The sequence below is a fragment of the Octodon degus genome, unplaced genomic scaffold, assembly GCF_000260255.1.
Source record: "Octodon degus isolate 3935 unplaced genomic scaffold, OctDeg1.0 scaffold00193, whole genome shotgun sequence".
Taxonomy (NCBI): Eukaryota; Metazoa; Chordata; class Mammalia; order Rodentia; family Octodontidae; genus Octodon; species Octodon degus.
In genome coordinates, this window is record NW_004524769.1 from 504,022 (window position 1) to 520,718 (window position 16,697).

General features: G+C 51.4%; 1 protein-coding gene across 9 annotated transcripts in view; it reads left to right on the plus strand.

Annotated features, from left to right (window-relative positions):
• Positions 1 to 16,697, plus strand: part of Mpped2 (metallophosphoesterase domain containing 2) — a 162,799-nt gene that overhangs the window by 63,540 nt on the left and 82,562 nt on the right. The window contains exon 1 of one of the 9 annotated variants that reach the window (XM_023704248.1): positions 13,933 to 13,981. The exons of the other annotated variants lie outside the window; for them this stretch is intronic. The gene's annotated coding sequence lies outside the window, so the exon portion shown is untranslated. Of the gene's footprint in view, positions 1 to 13,932; positions 13,982 to 16,697 lie in introns of those variants that run through there. 9 annotated transcript variants of the gene reach the window in all.

Sequence of the window (16,697 nt, forward strand, 5' to 3'; positions counted from 1 at the left end):
GGGGTGTGGCCTCCGCAGGACGGGGCGTGGCCTCTGCAGGATGGGGTGTGGCCTCCACAGGATGGGGTGTGCTCCTCAGGACGGGGAGTGGTCTCCGCAGGACGGGATGTGCTCCTCAGGACGGGGAGAGGCCTCCGCAGGACGGGGTGTGGCCTCTGCAGGACGGGGAGTGGCCTCCGCAGGACGGGGTGTGGCCACGTGGCCGCGAAGGCTCAGGTGTTTTGCTGTTCCTGGCTTAGTGTCTTTCTTTTTCTGTCACATTCGTGCACCCTGACTGTAGTAGATAAAAAATTGTCGTGGTAGAATTAGATGCCTGCTTCACTTTAGCACTTTATGGCCGATCTAGACTCTTAGAAAGGTCTTGTAATGACTGTGGGATTTTTCAACTTTGTCAGCTTGTGGGCTGTGCATGTGGTCTTCACAGTGAAGGAAGAGTAAGTGTTATCAAGAAGACAGAAGAGAGAGCCCTCAGGCCAAGAGGCTGTGGGAAGCCCGTTAGCCTTGGTTCCTGACCCTCCATCCATGAGGACCTTGGCTTTGGAGCAGCTCTGATGGGAGTTTACTTCGAGGCCTTTTCAATACCCTTTGCAGCCAAAATGACTGGATTCGGAGAAGCCGGTGACTTCAGCTTAGCCCATGATATTCCTCACGTCTTGGCAGCTGTTTTCCCCAGCACCCAGTTCCTGTCTCCCGAGTCACTGTTCTTGCCCTGACCAGGCGGGTGGCAATAAGCAGCCTCCTGGAGTGCGGCTGTGACCTGTGGCATCAGGTTCTCTGCTGAAGTCCCAGGGAGCGCAGGAAATCGTGCAGCAGCGCGCCCCCTCTCCCGCATCATGGGGGTGCAGCCTGCCCTCTCTCCCTGCTCACACCGGCCTCTGCCCGACTCTTCTATCACCAACCACGTGTGTAGGAAGGGCTGATGCTTCTTTTTAAACAGCATTAGAAACCATACAAAATTTCACTAAGCAAAGTAATAGGAATTCAGCAATGGTTGCTGCATTGCACGATGTTATCTTCAATAAGTTGTTTAAGTTACCAGATATAAATCTGCAAAGTTGGTTTTTAAAAATCAAAACAACAAAAAAAGTTATAAGGAATTGAAAAGAATAAAAAGAAAAAAATTAAGCATTACCTGCTCCTTTCAAAAGACCAGCCGAAATTGGCCGTGCAATTGTCCACATTATCCTGCATATATACATAACTATATTTTCCCTTCCTTCTTTTGTCCTAATCCAGTTTTTCCTTCCCACCGAACAAGTTCTTTCCCCTTCATAGGATCTATTGAACTTTTCAGATTGTATTTACTTTTTTAGGTTCTCACACTCGTGAAACACAGTGATGTTTGCACGTGCCAGTCTGATTTCTTTTACTTAGCAGTCCAGTCTCTAGTTGCATCCATTTATCTACAAAAGCCTAAAATTAATTGTTTTTATGGCTGAGTAATACTCCACTGAGTAAAAATACCTCATCCTTTTTTATCCATTCCTCAGCTGATTGATATTTGGGCTGTTTCCAAGATTTAGCTGTGACCATTTGCGTTGCTGTAAACATGGGTGCACCTATATCACTGTGGTACTTAGGAGGGGAATAGCTGGCTTGAATGGGACTCCAGTCCCAGCTTTGTGAGGAATCCTCATACTGATTTTCATAATGGTTGTACCAGGATGCCCTTCTACCAGCAGTGGAGAAGGGCTCCTTTTGCGCACAGCCTCTCCAGCATTTGTTACTGGCTGACTTCTTGATGGCAGCCATTCTTTCTGGGGAGAGATGGTATCTCACTGTTGTTTTAATTTTCATCTCTTGAATGACCAATGATGTTGAAAATTACTTTCATATATTTATTTGCCATTTGTATCTCTTCATTTGTGCTGTATATATTCGTCTCAGATGCCCATTTTTGGATTGAGTCTTTGAATTTTGGAGGCCTGATATTTTTGTAATTCTTGATATGTTCCAGATAGGAGTTCTTTGTTTGATGGACAGTCTACTATAACTTTCCCAATTTGTCAGTTTTATTTTTACTCTGTGGTGATTTCTTTTGACATGAAGAAACTTTTCAAGAAGATGGGATCTCAATTTTTGATTCTGTGAAGTATTTCCCATGCAATTTGATTTTTCTACCTACCCCATGTCCTTAAGACTTCTACCTACTTCCCCCTCCGAAAGATTTAGTGTTTCAGTTTTCATATAGGGCTGATGTTGCTTCCTGCATGCAGGGTTGCAAAGATTGAGCAGGCAAGTGTCTAAAGGCTTTCTGGTGGTGCCCACTGGAGAGTAAGCGCTGCGCGTTCTTCTGAGCAGAGTCGGAAGCACTCGATCTCATCTACAGGCCTCTGAGTGTCCGTGAGTGCAGCAAATTGGACCAGGCGTTTGCCACGGAGAGCAGAAGACACACATGGGGTTTTGCTGGGTCACAGCGTTTCTCTCTGACCTTGTGGAAGGGCAGCCGTGAGCCCCATAAGTCAGGAGGCTTTGGGCTGCAGGAAACGGTACAGCAGGGCCTTGTTGTCATGCGTGAGACATGTGGAGGAAAGCGTTTCAGGGTCTGGAGATGCAGCAGACCAGCAGGGATGGTGGGGACTGCTGCTTCCTTAGGTGACATGACAGTGCCAGGTGGAGATGACAGTTCTTCTGGCTTGTCTCTTTGTGGAGGTGACAATTTCCAGTCAGGACCAGGTGACACACTCTCTCTAAACAAGTTCCAGGGAGAGCAGGCGAGGTCCTGACAAGCCGAGTTCACTGCGTGTATAAGAATGGGGTCTTCTGTCCCCAGCACACTGCACCTTCTGGTGTGAACACGAAGGAGCTGAGGACCCTGCTGTCCAGGCTGACGGGGTAGCCTAGGAGTAGGCTGCTGTCCCTGGCCTCGGTTGTGAGCAGTCTCCTAATCAAGTTTCTACAGGACACCAGAAGAGTCGCCCGTACTCTTGCTGGAGGCAGCCCACCTGATGTCACTGATGCAGGGCATGGGACCGTGGTACAGCGTGGCCAGCAAAGGCAACAGCCACGGATAGCTTCCAGAAAGGCCTTGTTTATCACCTTGTTTCTTATTTCATCTTGGAGTAATTTATTTATTTGTTTATTTTTAATGTACTTAGTAAAAAATCTACAGGGTCTCACTACACAGATTGGACTCTTAGTGATTCTCCTGTTTTCAGCCTCCCAAACACTAGGATTACAGGCATGTGCCGCCACACCCAGTCTCAATCACTGTCTCAGCACACCCTGGGGTGGGGCTGGCACGGCATGCTGGGGATGAAGCCCCGGTCCCTGTGTCTGCCTAAGCAGGCACGCTAGTCCGCTGAGCTATGTGGCCGGCACTGTCTTAGAGTATTCTATTGTTTTCCTTTTCTTCTGTTGCTTTGTCTCCTTTCCCTCTGTCCCTCCCTCTCTTTTTCCCCTGCTTCCTTCTGTTTCATCTCTTGCCCATACCATAGAGCAGCCCTGGCCCCCTCTCTAGAAAACCCCTGTGCCTTTTCTAGTAGAAATGGTGACAAGAAAGAAGAGTGTGCGCCCCTGCACATTCTGGTTCCAAGGGTCTCATGGGCTGAAGCATCCAGGGGCTCTGTGTTTGGTGGCCACTCTTGGCCCCCACTTAGCCTCCTTTCTCCCTTAGCCATCTGGAGCTGGCAGGTTGAAGTTCCTGAAGGCCCCATAAGTACCCTTTTAACTATCCAGCTTGTTAGCTGTCACTGTCACTTGGTCCCCAAGTCTTGGGAAGACACTTGGCTGTGACCCGAGCCTGCCAGTACAGAGGGCAAGGACCCTTGGCTCCATCTGTAGAAAGAGAGACAGCACAGAGGTCAAGGCCAGGGAAAGCAGTGCTGTGTCTCGCGGGCCTGCACTTCCAGAAGTCTCGAGCACCCCCTTCCGGTGTCCCGGACTCCACAGCAGGGGACCGAGGACTCTCCGTGGACTGGGGTAGAAGGAGGGGAAGAGACATCCCTTCCCCCTCTTGGTGGGACCATGTTGTTGACCACCAAAGCCATTTGTCTAGAAGATGGAAAGAGAAGTGAGGGGAGTGTTTTTCCTCAAGGTCATGGCCTAGTCTGACCTAGAGAATCAGAGTCTCCCAAAGCTGAGACCAGAATCTGAGCTCTTAACCCCCCTGTACAATTCAGAAGACTGACATATTCTGACAGCTAGCCTAGGGGGCTGCATCAGTCCTTGTGATAAGGGAAGCCTTAGTGTGCTCAGTTCCTGGTGTTCTAGGACTCAGGTCACGTGGGGTAGGCTGCTCCCCGGTGTTCCTGCCTCCTACCTGGTGCAGCCAGAGGATGCATGAGGTGCACTTTGAAGAAAGTTGTCCCTGCACCCCACCCTACTGCACTGTCCCACCACAAAGTGATCACCCGTGGACCAAGAGAGAAAGTTGTGTGACCTCTCATTCTCCCTTAGCCATTATGGACAGGAGAGAGAAATCCGTGAGCTCTCACGACCAGGTCATGGATGGTTGGAGGTGGCCAGGACAGTGATCATGAAAGGGACCCTGGGGAAGGAGTAGAGTCCTGGGACTGGTCTTTGAGGGCTCAGTGCCATCGGCACAGTCCTCACAGGGCATTGTCACTGCCTTCTGGATGTCTCTGGATTAGACTATTGTGTTGGGACAACCACAGAGATGGAGCACAAGGAAGTCAGCACATAGATGGGAGTGCTGAACTGCTCTGAGCCACCTGCCACCACCACTGACACCAATACCATCACCACCACAAATACCACCAATAGCACCACCAAGAAAACCACCACCACCATCTCCACCACCAACACTACCTCCATCACCAGCATCACTATCACCACCACCACCGAGAGCACCACTACCACCACCCTCAGCACCACCACCAGCATGACACCACCACTACCACCAGCAGTAACACCACCACCATCACTACGAACAGCAACACTATCACCAGCATTGCGAAGTCTTCATAGCCAACTCAACATTAGACTCTTAAGCTTTCTTACTAAGACAGAATGTTGAGTCAACACATTTTAGGAAGGTTTTTGATCGCAAGGTTAGTTTTTGAAAATCAACTAACAGACCATAGAAAATCTCTGTGTCTAATTGTTCTCAAAAAAATTGAGATCTTGAAGGGACCATATGCAAGGTCCCCTCTTCTGGACATCACCTGTGTGTGTGTGTGTGTGTGTGTGTGTGTACATGTACATGTGTGTACATGTGCTTGTGTAGGAGTGCATGGATGCGCATGGCATGTTCTTCTGCACGTTTTCGTGATGCTACACGGTGTCAGGGAAGTTTGTCTCTTGTGCACGCTGCTGCTGATGGATGAAGGCTGGGCAGCCAGGAAGACCTTTCCCCTCGGGCCCTGCTCTGGTCGCCCGGGCAGCGGCTCCCTCTCACTGCCTGCTGAGCCTAGTGCGTCACCATTCGGCACCGAGTCCATGGCTGTAGCAGGCACTCACTCCTTTCCTGTCTGTTGGTCCCGCCTGGGAGCAATCCCATAAGGGCAGAGGCCCCTGAGTCTTGCTGAGTCCCTGTCTCAGCCTCACTGAGCGCGCTGCTGTCGAAGCACCCCAGGGAATATTTGCAGAGTGCTGCAGTAAGGTTGTGGCCATCCACAGGTGTTCTGAGGTCCTGCTGCTTGATCAAGTCTCACCCTGACTTTAGAGAGGATCTGAGATCCGACGAGATCTCATGGGATCTAGTGAGGTTTCTTTTCCCCAAACCTGAAGGCTTGGAAAAGCAGGCTGAAAGTTGACATGAGCCCAAAAGAAGAAAAAGAGCAGGAAATCACCAAGTGGGTGAGCCTGAGTGTGGAGCTGACAGTGAGACGCGGCAGGACTGCTGGAGACGAAGAGCAGTCTAGTCCAAGGACTGGAAATCTCACCAGAGTTCTAGAAAGAGATAATTTCACAAGTTTTGCACACATTGGAGTACTAGTGCTTAGAGTTCTCAGTTTTGGAGAATTGTGTTGGACTCGACAAAAAGACTTTCCTTCTTGCTCAGATACCTGATCTGCAGTTTCCAGTCAAAACTCTGCAAAGGAATTTAACGTTTTTAAAAAAATAAAAGTAGATTTTTTTTTTCTTGAAAGAAACTTGACCTCCACTTTCAGCAGTTGAGTCAGTAACTGTGAGTCAGGAACAGGGTGCACACCTGGAACCCCAGCTCTCTGGGAGACAGGGGCGGTCGGCAGTAGTCCTCGCCCAGCCTAGGCAGTTCAGCCATGGGGCTGGGGTCTGTCTCAAAGGGAAGAATTTTAAAAAGCCGGAGACTTAGCCCGCTGAGAGGCTCTGTGTCCAAGCTCCTTAGAGTGTGTGCACACGCACATGCACACACACACACACACACACACGAGCACATATGAACATACACATGTTTAACACGTTGGGTAAAAGCTCACGCTCTGTGACCAACCCCAGCGAGAAATGAAGGCAGGTGTTTCAGAGACGTGTGGAGACAGGACCCCGTGGTTGGCGCGAGCCTGCCTGTGAGAGAACAGCCACATAAAGGAGTTTTTGCTTCAAACTTTCAAAAACTGCTTTGGAATGTGAAAGGAGTGGCTGAGGGAAAGAAAACAGCTGCTTATAGAAAAACAAGTAAGTGGAAATTGGGGTACTGGAGTCACAGACGACTTTTACTGCTGCGTTTTATTATGATGTCTCCGTGGTAATAGCAGAGGCAAAGAGAAGCTTGGAAGGAAGGTGGATGGGTCCAGAGAGCGCCTCTCTGTCTGCCTCAACTGCGCTCTGACCTCAGCTCCCAGTTACGATGGCTAAACAGACGTCTGCATGAGAGGAAGGAGAGAAGGGCCCTCAAGCTGACAGTGGAGGACTCAGGGCGGGAGTCTCTTTCCTTCCTTTGGCATACGAGGAGGCCATTGCCTGCATGCCATGGGCCTAGGGCGCTGCTTGCACATTGCAGCAGATTGAGCTTAGCGACCACGTTCACCGCCAGCAACAAAGCCTCTGGGTTTCTCTGAACTGAGATTCTTTGATCTGTGGAGCGAACCACATGCCTGTCTCTGCCCCTGGAACTGCCCCTGCCTTGTGAGCCACTGCATCTCAAGGAGGGCATCTCTTGTTGCACAGAGCCACCAGGTGACCTTGGAGGGGTCACTTAGCCCCACCAGGCCTCAGTTTCCCCCTCAGAGAAGAAATGACTGTGCTCCTTAGGGCTCCACTGGGCTGGAACCTCAGTCAGCCAGGAGTTAGAGTCTGAGGTCGGGAGTGCCCTGTGGCCCCTTGATTTTTCTGTTGGAAACAATCAAGGAAAGAGCTGGTCCTGCAGTCCGGTCTGTGCAGAGCCCTTCATCTGCTGAGCTGGCCTGGGAAGTGCTGCACGGTCCTGCTTGTGCCGGGGCAGCAGCTCCTTTATACAGTGCAGCCTCCACAAAGCCAGCTGTCAGAATAACCGCGCTTTGCCTGGGAGGCCTGGGAGAAAGCTTGCAGCAGAAGCACGGGCTCCGTCTCACATAACGAGTGCCAGTCCCCGAACTCCGTCTACTCACTCGAAACCCTAAGAACAAAGGCTGGAAGCTCCTCGCACGAGGAGTGCTGCCCAGGCAGCCGCAATGCCCTTGTCCTCTGAAGTGGGGCCGCGCACTCGGGGTGATGTGCCGAGGTCATGCCTGCACCCATTTGCGGTTTCACTCATTCAGTAGATTGGCGCCCTTAGTGTATCCGAGTGATCTCTGCCCCATTTGCCTCCATTATAATTTGTATCTCAGGTAGGTGGAGGCTTTGGAGGGGCTGGATCTAGGGTTTTATAATTCTGGGGTAAAAAGCATGTGATAACTAACTTAGTTAGCTTTGCTCTGGGTGTGGGGAACGGAAGCCCCTCCCTGGGCGGGAGTGGCACCAGTCAATAGCCTCATACTCTTTATGGGATGTGAAGAGACTGGGGGAAAGCTGCTGCCGCCGCCTCCTGCCTACCCTGCCAGGACTGCTTCTCCTTGCTTAGCACCCTGTCTGGGCGTCAGCTGATTATAGCCTGAAACTTGTACCAACTGTGAAGTGAAGGATACCTTTAACTTGTGGGTACCTCGGCAGTGAGAAAAGCAGCACGGACCACTTCCCCAACAGAAAGTGTCCTCAGTGTTTCAGCAGCCACTGACTAGTACCTCCAGATGACGGCATCCGTGACATCTTGGAATAAAATACAGATAGGGTTTAGACACTCTCAGCCTGACTTGGGGAAACATCTCTTCATTTATTCATTGGACAAATACTTGCTGAAGCTTGCTGTGAATACAAAGAGGAGCCGCATACAGGCTGAACTCTCCTGAGCCCCGTAGTCAACTTGGAAAGAGAACTTGGAGGCGCATTCCCATTCTGTGGTGGGTGAGGTCTTGGTAAACTCAGAACTCAGAATACCAGGGAAGAGGAGTAGCCTGCAGGGGTGCAGGGACTAGACTGCAAAGAGCCCGATACGCTCTGTCGGCAAGAGCCTAGGCTTTGGTCTGTAGGCACCGTTAGAGGCTCTGGGTGGGGACTGAGTGTGTGTGTGTGTGTCTGTGTGTCTGTGTGTCTGTGTCTGTGTGTCTGTGTATGTAGGGTGGTTCTATATTTCGGTAGATCACTCCTGCTTCAGTGCAGGAGGAGCTAAGCAAAGGCTGCCTTCTAGGAGGTGTGTTAGTATGCTTCATAACAAAACTCCACGTTGTGCGGCTTGAACAAGAGATGGTTATTTTCTTACAGCTCTGGAGGGTGCAGTCTAGGATCAGGCAGGTCTGGCTCCCCCTGAGGTCCTGTCCTCAGCATGCAGAGGGCCCTCTTCTTTCTATGTCTTCGCCTGGCCTTTCCTGTTTAGTCCTGGTGTCCATGGGTTCATGTTCCTTCTTAAAAGGCCTCTCACCAGGGTGAGTCAGGACCCATCTGCATAGTCTTGGTTTAATTTCATCACCTCTGTAAAGGCCCTGTTGCCAAATACAGTCACCTTGCAAAGTATTGACAGTGAGGACCTTCTGAGATGCATTTGGGGGCTGGGAGCAACACAGCTTAGCCCACAATAAGAGTGAACCAGAAGAGACTGGGCATGTTGGCATGCGCCTGTAATCCCAGTGCTTGTGAGGCATAAACAAGAGGACCACTAAGAGTCCAATCTACATAGTGAGACCCTGTAGAAAAAAAGAGTGAGCCAGAAGGCAGAGGGGGCCCACATGTGGCCAGAGGTGTGAATATGTACAATAAAGGGCCGAAGCTACACGCAGTTCAATGAACAGTTTAAGACAAAATTGGAAGTAGTCACTTTGCTTCAGGTGTCCAGAAGTAGGGACACTCACAGAGCCAGGGACACCTTCGGTTGCCTGCTGAGGACAGCATTTGGCAGAGAGAGTGTGCTCTTCTCCAGCTGAGCTCTGATTACCTGGATCACTCAGAATATCAAATTAAATCACTTAAAGGGCAACTTTAAAGAGCATTGCCTTACACATATTGCTTATGACAAATCACGGATTTAGGGTGGCATATTGTAAGTCTACCTCTTGAGCTGTAGACAGCTTTAAGGTGCTGGAGGTTAGGGCCCCGAACAGCGGAAAACTGAGCCAGGCACTGTCATGCACGTGTGTAATCCCAGCCATCATGAAGCCGAACCAACAGGATTGCTGTGAGTTCGAGACCAGCCTGGGTTACTCAGTGAGGCTCAAGGCCAGCCTGAACTACATAGGAGACCAGAAAGTGCAATCGAGCTCCAACTCTAGTTCCAGGATTCTTGGGCTCCCGGGGACATGGTGGCCCTCCCGGAAAAACGCTTTGCTCCTAAAGAATGATGGGAGGCCCCTGTATGCTGCTGCACCCCAGAAGGGAGGTGTGGCCTTAGGTGGTCAGGCTGCTCCCAGAATGCTGCTGGAATTGGTGTTCCGGGGAACCAGACAGTACTCTCTGAAGAGACTGCATGAGTCCACCTTCCCTCCCAGGAAGTCTTAGGAGCTCTGATGAAATCTTCTTATTAGTAGAAATTGTTACTATTTGATAGGTGAAGGATAGCAAAAATGCAGAAGAAATAAGTGTACTTTCCCTTCTTTCTTATTACTGTCACTATTGATCAAAATAACCTTCCCTGAGAGATTTCTTTGTAAATTTTATCCTTGAAATGCATCATTAAAATGTTGAGTTATGAAATGGGAAAAATCAATTTTATTGGATCCTAAATTTTACTCTGCACAGCTTCCTGTCCAGAGTGCAAATTATTAAAATTGACATCAGATGCATGTGCAAGGTAACACCCTTCTCATGGGCTGTCTCTCAATTCCAAGGCACTCTGTAGAGGGGATTAGATTATACAGTGAGAAGGGCCCTGAAAGAAAATAGAATTGTGTATTGATGCCTTCAGAAATATTATTTGATGGCAATAAAATATTCCCTGAAATTCCCTTCAGAGGGGAGAAAATGGAGTTTGTTTGCAGTAATTGCATTTTCTAGCATTCGCCCTCACACTTGCCAATATAAGCCAATTGGAACCTGTGATTTGGTTTTGCTTATTGGCAAAAGTACCATGTAAATTGATCTGTGATGCATTTAAAGAAGATGCTTTGAAAGTTTGGAAATTGAGATGGCTTTCTCTTATTAGATTTAGGGAGTATTAGGGTTCATTTCTATATTTTAGTCTAATGCAATATTAGCCAAATATGTTCTTTTTCAATTTAGTTTTAATCAAGTTCTAGAAGCCCATTTCGCCTCGTCCCAGCGGTGCTGTTAAGGCAGGAATCTTATTTCCGCTGTCAACCCTGCAGCCCAGGTCACAGCCTCCACGCTAGCTGGGCACCCAGGAACGGCAGGAGCTACTACGGGAAGGTTGTTAAAAATTCCTATTTGCAAGGGCAAGGAGGGGAGAAACTAAAAAGCCTCTAAAATTGTTTCTTTTGAAAGATATGGCCTTCATGTCTTGTGTTGCTTTTATTTAATTTGATCTTGACCACACTGAGTGAAGGAAAATGCAAACATGTGGGCCTTTCCTTTGCTCTTCTAATTATTCAGGAGAAGAACTGTCGCTTGTTACGAAATTATTGGTGGAATGGACACCTTGCAGCTGCTTCTTAAAGGCTTTGCGAGGCGGGGGGCTGGGGGATTCCCAACACATTCTTCTGCTCATCCTGGACTTTCCCAGCTGATACTTTGGCTTGTTACAGATACTGATTGAAGGCTGTCCTCGGTGGGAGGGTGGGAGGAGCGGATGGACCATGTACGCCGGGTGAAGTCACAGGGCAAAATGCAAGGCGAATGAGCCACCGCCACTAGCGTCCTTTGTGTGTCAGCTGTTGTGCTAGGTCCTCTGCAGTCTGACATGATCCTCACACCCTTCTCGTGAGGTTATTGTATAGTCAGTCTCTTTCCTTCTGGTGGATAATATAGAGGGTAAGTGGTGTGTTTGGATTTGACTTTCATAGGTATTAAATAACAGAACTTAGGAACATGAGCCCAGCCTCTTCCCTTCATGCCCTGAATTCATATATTCCTGTAAGCTTCAGGGACACACACACAGGCAGAGCTGATCGAAACAAGACTCGACAGTGTCTTTACCAATTTCTCATGGGGCCGTCCAGTGAAACTCCAATTTGGATCCGGTTTTCTGAAGTTGGTGGAAGGAGCCCCGAGGGTGTTTAGGAGCTGGCCTGTCCAGGTCCAGTTTGTGGTGTGTGATATAAACCTTTCAGCAACGCCAGTGCTTTCATGTGTAAGGAAAAGGTTGGATGGAACAGCCAGCAGAAGGGCTCACCTTGGGACCCCTGTTGTCCCTGATATTGGGACCGGTCCCCTTGCTGCTGTTTAGAACACAGCATGGCAGTCGAGGTGACAACCCAGAGCATTTGGTTGGGAATGAGGAACACGCCGTTGTTCCGCCTTCCTGCCATAGGTGCTCCCAGCACGGTGTGAGGCCGAAGAATGCGAGTGTTGTGTAGGTCATGAAGCATGCGATGTTGGAATAAGGTGGAGACTGAGGCAGGACCAGGCAGAGGCACGGTGCCGCGGGGGTCAGCCACACAGCTGAGCTGTTTCCATGCTTGCTACACCTTGAGGGTCCTGGCTGCTGCCCATCCTGTTCGTCCTCCTTCCTTGCATCCCTGTCCCTGTGCCAGGTAGGGTGACCGCTGAGCTCCAGAGCGCTGTGGCTGCTGGCCCATCCCCAGCCCACCATTCGCCTGCGGACTGGGTTTGTGGCTCAGCCCCGACCACTGTAATCTAGTTTTCTGTGTTTCTGTTTCCTGCACTTGCTTTCCCATCTCAGGCATGGAAGTAACCCTAATGCTGGACTTCTGGGGATGGTGGGGGAGGTAGGAGTCTGAGCTACTGTGTGAACATTCTCGCAAGGGCCGGTAGGGCCCAGGGAAATGACCAGAGAAACAGAGGCGTCACGAGACTAGCATTTCTGGTGGTTCTGCTGCAGTGCAGTGAGTGTGGATCTTGGAGCTGAGGGGGATTGCTGGTGGCAGCAGTGGGGTGCTGGGGTCCTGTGGGGAGAGGTCTCCCTGTGTCTCTGCATCGCTGTGCCCCCTCCTGGACCTGAGGCACTCAGCCCCGCCAGAGTTCTTCCCTCCTTGCAGCCACGAGGCTTTTTCCTTCCATCCTGCGGTATTTTCTGCTTGGTCAGCTTTCAGGTCCTTCGTACCAGTCCTGAGCCGAAGAGCACGTCTCCAGGAGCTTGAACAGTGTCCCTGTTCCAGTTAGAGTCGCAGTATTAAAAGTACAGTCATCGCTTTAAATAGGAAGAATTTCCGTCTTTTCCTCTCTGTCTCAGGGACCATAAGGTGCCTTTGCCCCACCTTTGTGGCTGCAGCTCCCACGCAGGAGGGAGCTTTTGGAAACAGGACTGAACAGCAACGGATCTTTGTTTAGAAACAGTCCTGGGGAAATCCACTGGATTCCTTTTAATCCCCGGAAGTGATGCTTTTCCCAGCGCATTGGCAGAGGAAGGAGTCCAGGGTCGAACGAATGAGTCTTGGTGCTGGTACCTGGGAGCCACCGCAAGTTCCTGTGTCCTCACTCAGTGTCCTCTTGCTATTGTTTTGCTTCCTGCTCCCAAGTGTGTTTTATTTTTTGGGAGGCTTTTATTACAGATCATCTTGGTTCCCTCAAAGCTTTTCAAAATGTGCAATTTAGAAGCCCAAAGGGGCTGGAGAGTCTCACATTTGCCACCTGTGTGCAACTCAGCTTTCTGTCCCTGAGGAAACGTGGAAAGTGATGTTGGCTTGTGGCTGCTGTCTGTCTGAGGAGCTGTAGTGTAGGCCGGCCTCTTCCCTGAGCACTGGCTGATGTCAAGAGGTGATGGCCACAGCTGGCCTTGTTCACTAGTTTGCTGATAAAAACTGAGGAGTGTTATGGGTGGTGTTTGGCAACAGCCCCAACCTGGGGAGCCTTGAGGTTGCATTATTTCCCAGAATGCCCTTCGAGAGGATGAAAAGCTGGCTTCCAGTGGGTGGACAGCAGCAGATTGACAGGTCATGGAAAACTGGTTGTGTACCTACTGCCCGATTTACTTCACTCACATTAGGGTGGAAGTAGCATGCATTAGCGTACAAACAACCCACGTGTGTCACGGCAGAGCAGCGCTCCACTATGTGTAGGTACTGCACGGTCCATCCGTGCACCTGCTGATGGGCCATGGGCCACTCCAAGGCTGAGCTGTCGTGGGGGGTGCTGCTGTAAGCATAGGTGTGTGTGGACTGCAGGCTAGTATATTCACTTGTGGCAGGGAAGTATCCAGAAGGGGTATAGATGGGTCAGACAGAGTTTCTAGTTGTAGTTTTTTGAGAATGTTGAAATGATTCCCACATCACAGCCTGCACAGCCGTCAGGACCCCTTCTCCTCTGGGGCAGGCACTCAGTCCCCAGGAGGCAGTAGGTACAAGGTGTCACTGAGAGCTGTGGCAGTCCTTGCGTAACACCATAATGGAGCCAGGCTGGCGCTATCTTGGCAGCAGTTGGCCCCTTGTGTCCCGTGGAGGAGGGTGAGATGTGTGCAGAACAGGACTTGTGTTTTGTGGGACAGCAGAGAGCGCCATCCCTTCTCTGCACTGAAGATCAGGTTGGTGCGGATGGGCAAGAGTGTGTGTGGGGTGGGCCTTGAGCTGCTCTGTTGCGCTGCCTGCCACAGGTCTGGCTTTGCCTGAAAGCATCTAGAGCGAGGAGTCAGCAGAACCAGGTTCTGTCCCTGACCCCACTGCTGGAGACTGGGACTCCACACAGCAAGCACCAGCCCATGAGGGCTCTCAGTTTCTTCCTCTCTGGTCAGAGTTATAGAAACCTGTGAGTTTTCTTTGTATTTTCTGAATCCAGGGACAACTGTCTTCATATGAATTGTCCCCTCCCTGTAAAATCGAGGACACAGGCTGTTGTGGTGTGCAGGGAGCAGCCCCCATCTGCCCTGGGGAGGCTGCAGGCAGCACAGCCCTCTCCACCCAGCCTGGGGCCCACAGCACGCTGTCAGCTCATGAGCCATGGTGGAGTGCTAACACCTTGGCACATGTCACTGTGGTTGGCCTTAAGGCTGCTCTAGTCTTCCAGATAGATCTAGCCCTACCTTTCCAGGGAGCTTGCCTTGCTGCACACCCAGAAGTCACATCCAACCCAGTGAAGTTGGAGACCTTCCGAGTGAGCAGTGGCTCTCCAGAGAGACAGGATCAGCCACGAGTGACAGGCTGTGCTGGCATGGGCTCTGTCCTCAGAAGAACTGGAGGATCTGGGTGTCTGGACAAGTGTAGGAGGAAAAACAGGGGTGCCCAGGTCACAGGATATGCCACATGGGGTCTCCTGGACACAGGAAGCTTTGCCGGTGCCATGTGCAGAGTGGAGACCCTTGGCTGCTACCCCAGGTGCCTTGCAGCCCTGGGGAAGCTTCCATTGCTTGAAGAACATGTTAGGCCAAGCCAGATTCTGCAATAGGAATGTCAAAGCTTTTGTTGCTCCATCCTTCTTTAGGGTAGTGACATTGTGCTTAGTGGTGGACACAAACCTGATGGTTTCTAGAGTGGCAGGTGGCAAGTGTGATTGCCCTCACCATGAGAGCACTGGTTGCACACCTGGTGCGTCACTGAATGGAAAGTGGCGGGGACCGTGCGGGTTCTTGATGTACTGGGTTATGCTCGACTTGCTCCTGCCCTTAGAGGTAGGATCCTTGTTTTCTGCCACGTACAGTTGAGGGAGCTGAAGTTCTTAGAAGGTTCCTTGGTGGTTCCTTGGCTACAGTGGGCGCCAGGGGACAGAACACAACAGGAGAAGACGCGATGACGGCTTGCAGCTTGTCCTAGACCAAGATGGCGAGCCCACTTCCCAGAACACACGGGAAGCTCTTGGAGAGCCCTGAAGTGGCTCATTCATTCCATCTCTTGTTCGACAGTTGTCCGGGGTGAGCCTCCAGTACTGAGCCCAGAACCTGGAGTCACTGGACTCCAAGTCACGGTCCATGCCTTGAGCTCTGGGGGGACAGCTGTGTGCGGGAGGGGCAAGCTGGAAGACTGAGGGACAGCAGCGTGCTCTCCCACGCACACGGGTCAGGAGCTCTGTCTCTTGCCGCCCTTGTGCAGCCCCCTGGTTGCTGCTGTTCTCACCTCTGTTTTGCAGTACACAGTGGGAAGCAGGAGGTGTGGGAGTCTGCGCTCTCAGCCCCTGGTGCCCTGGACCATTCAAATTGTAATAGTTTTAGCTTTGAATCACAAAGGGTATGAGCCTGGGGAGTGCACCAAGAGGGGGTGAATAACACCCTTGTAGAGGGCAGAGAGGGAATGACAGCCAGGGTGGAAAAGACTCCAAGAACTAGAGCCAGGAATCCAGAGAACGAGTTCCCCGTGGTGTGATCCCAAGGTGAAAATCCAGAGAAGGCCTTGGCTGTGTCCGTGAGGAGGTTATTAGTGACATTCCAGGCAGGCTTTCAGGAGAGAACAGAGTTGCGCTGGACAAACTCTGAGCGAGCCCTAGCCTCTGCGCTGCTGCATCTGCTAAGGGAGTGGCCCGTCCTGCAACCGATGTGGCCGGGCCCAGGGCCGGCCCGGGGAGCGCAGTCAGGAGCGTGCAGGTCCGCTGGAGAGGAAGCCGCGCTCGCCTGATCCTTCGTTTCTCCAGATGCTGGAAACCTACAATTTTGTGTGGTGCTCTTCAGCTCTGAATGCCAGTTCTGTTTTTGTAAAAGCAGAACTCACCTGAGACCTCACCAGAACACTCCTGGGGGCTGACTGCGGGCCGCCAGCCGCAAGCCACAAGCCCGGGGCTCCTCTCCCCAAGAGGCTTAGAGGTGAGAGGCCCAAGAGCAGCGGGCAGCGGCGAGGCCCACGCCTGCGCAGAGCGTGTGCGGCCCTCGGGGCTGGCCCGGCCCGGTCTCCCAGGGAGGGGCGGGCAGGAGCTCCCGGCAGAGGGCGCGTCCACCGAGCGCAAAGTCAGGCGACAGAGCAGAGCCGGGCTCTGCAGGAGGGCGGCGTCCCTGGAGTGAGCAGTGAGACCGAGAGCCTCTGCGAAGATGCGAGAGAATTTCGGAGCCGCTTTGGGAAGAGCCGCAGCCGGTACTGATGTGCGGTCCCGGCTGAGGTTTTCTCTTTTTTAAATTTAATTTATGCGTGTGGTACAGGGCCTCACTACACGGCTCTGACTTATAGCGATCCCCCTGGCCTGTCTCAGTCTCCCCAGCCCTGGGATTACAGGCGTGCGCTACCACGCCTGGACTCTGTCGCTGGCTCAGCGCTCCTGGGGGCAGGGCTGGAGGGGCATGTGGTGATGGGGATCGAAACCTGGTCCCTGCGCTGCCCGAGCAG